Source organism: Hordeum vulgare, chromosome 7H (assembly GCF_904849725.1).
Source record: "Hordeum vulgare subsp. vulgare chromosome 7H, MorexV3_pseudomolecules_assembly, whole genome shotgun sequence".
NCBI lineage: Eukaryota > Viridiplantae > Streptophyta > Magnoliopsida > Poales > Poaceae > Hordeum > Hordeum vulgare.
The window spans coordinates 103,486,691-103,489,439 of NC_058524.1; the positions used below are offsets into that span (position 1 = coordinate 103,486,691).

The 2,749-nt window shown below is 44.3% G+C and overlaps 1 pseudogene; it reads right to left on the reverse strand.

Moving 5' to 3' along the window:
- Positions 1-238: 238 nt before the first annotated feature.
- On the reverse strand, positions 239-2,340 carry LOC123408405 (annotated as a pseudogene).
- Positions 2,341-2,749: the final 409 nt, after the last annotated feature.

The window sequence follows — 2,749 nt, forward strand, 5'->3', positions numbered from 1 at the left end:
CCTTGTTGACGCCGCAGCTCTGGATTGAAGCCCCCACCTTGATCACAGTGTCGTATACTTCTTTGTAAGTCACCCATGTGTACTTGCCAGCCTGATATGAAATTGACACAGGGTAGGAGATTGCAAACTAATTTGCCGTAACGAAACTGAGAAGCATTGAGTGCAAACATATGAAATCTAGTTTGGGAAACTGAGAGCCATGGACTAACCTTTCCGTCCACGCTTTCACGGCGGCCCATCATTGGGTTGCCAGGGTACTTTTCCACAGACAAACTTTTCACATGCAAGCATGCATATTATTAGGAGTAAAATGATGTTTCTTTGGAGAGAATACACTAATTTCATAAAGAAATTGGATAGGATTTTCAGCATTCAGAATTATTGATGTAACTTGTTTTTCTGGTTTCAGAGCTGAACTGGACATAAGGATGAAGCTGACCATTTTTAGTTTTGTATACTCTACTTCAGTATGTAAATATAAATATTTTATTCCCAGGTTGTTTTAGTTTTGTATACTCTACTTCAGTATGTAAATATAAATATTTTATTCCCAGGTTGGCAAACACAACAGAGGAAAACATGGTTGACGCTTTCAGTTTTCTTGTCTGACATTAAATTATTCTATGTAGCATCAGGTTCATGTTTAGCCGGCATTGAATCTTCTATCTAATTTCGATTAAGGGGAAACTGCAAGACGTTTCTGCGTGTAAATACGATGTAAAATGTAAAAACTGCCATCTCCAATAGAAATCATCCAACATAATCCAAAAAACTTATCAGTGTTTTAGTAGGTACGACAGTACATCATTTTTAATATGTGCGACAGTACAACATTCTTATCAGTTTAAGTTTCTCACCATTCTTCTAAATCGGGTTAAGTTACTGGTCTGAATAGAACTTGATAGTGAAGCTTTTTTAATAGGTACGACAGTACAGCAGTAGCAGTATTAAGCCATGAGCATTGCATTCATATGATTAGATTTTTGGCATATCCCGAATAAACTTATTAGGATATCACTAAAGAATGGAATCTGGGAGCAAATCTGCAAGGAATAAATTATGACCATCTTCTCTCACAATGCCATCATGACCATGAGAAGAATACGGATCCAAAGCAACATCAGTGTAGATAACCTAAACGGGTAGTATGATGGGAATCAAACATGTTAGCATTTAGCATAAATGATGTAATGAAACAATGACTAATCAAATGAAACGCGTGACTCACAATGTCAGGGTACTTATCCTTGAGCAGACGGATTGTTCGGGGCACTAAACCATTATCATTATATGCCTCATCTCCTGTTTGAGTCTGATGGACAAAGAAGGCTATAGTTATTCCATAAAGCCGACGCAATTCAATTAGACGAAAAGAATTTATGTTTCTCGCAAGACCTTTAAACCATCAGGAACCTTTGGGAATAGCACAATGTTGTTAACACCAACATCCCGTGTGATTTGTAAACCTCTGAAAAATAGCAGCTCAACAGAACTGTTTTCTTCGGTCAGCGCATTACTAAGTATCATTGTAATATGGATACACATGCACTGTTTCTGGTATGGTGTTATTGAAGCAAAATATAGGGACAACAATGTCCTTACTCCACAAAATCGCCTAATGTATCATAATTCAAGGCACCGTCGCAGTAAGTTGGGTACCTCTTCCAAAAGCCCGTGCCTCCATCCAAGCCTGAAGTACCCAGGCATAGCTCCAATGGGAGTGTCTTCTTCACCTGCACATCAGTACCAAAAATACTACCAGTTAGCCAAACTGTAACCCACCAATCTCAGTTATGCTTGCGCAGTTGCGCCAACCATGTTCCAATATCCCAATTACCAACCTTCATGGATGAACAGAGGGAGGACGACGTTCGCGGGAGTAATGCTGGTCTCCTGGAACGCTGCCCGGAGCGCCGGCGACCTCCGGTTCTAGCGAGGGCGCTTCGCCATGTCCTGCACACACATCAAACAAACGCACAATTCAGCACAGCGAGTGAAACCTGGAACTCGTTGGTCAGGTGCCGGGATAAGAGGGGAATGTCTTCACGTACGAGGGCCTGATCTCCGGGGTGCCGCTGGGGGCCTGCGGCCTGGTCGGCGGCGGCGCGGCGGGGAACTTCCGGCGACGGCATCCGCCTCGCACTCCTCGATGGTCCTCCCTGACCGCGCCTGGACGGCCGCAGCGGCGCCGTCCTGCTCGGCGCTGGCCCTCGCAGCCACGGGCCTGGACCGACCGAATTGCCCGCTGGCCTCCCGCGCCGCCCCGCTTCGGCCTCCGCCCGCCCCCTCGGCCTCGTTTTCCCGGCGAGAAGGCCCCTCCGGAGGCTCCCCGAGCTCCATCGCCTCCTTGCCCGTCGGTGGAGAAGGGAATGGATAAGCTAGGATGCTCATTGAAATTCTTACAAATGTAGGGGGCTTTTTGAAACAATGAAGCGTTTTCTCAGATCCACTTAAGAAGGGACTGCGGGTTGATTCTCCAAAAACAGGAGGTTTTTTTTGCAAAAATGCCATGATGGACGACGAGAAACCCAATTTGCTTTATTATTAGGGAGATATATATATATATATAAATTATAATTATAGGGAGAGATGTCTGGTCCTTAATGATTTAAACTCGATTTATGTTTAGTAAGATACTCCAGTTGCGTGTATCCTCGGATGCAGCCCAAGTAGTCTCCTTTTTGAAAAAATGAAGCTCCTCACCAAAAGAGGTTGAAGGATTGGGCATACCCAACTTGAGGCTACTCAA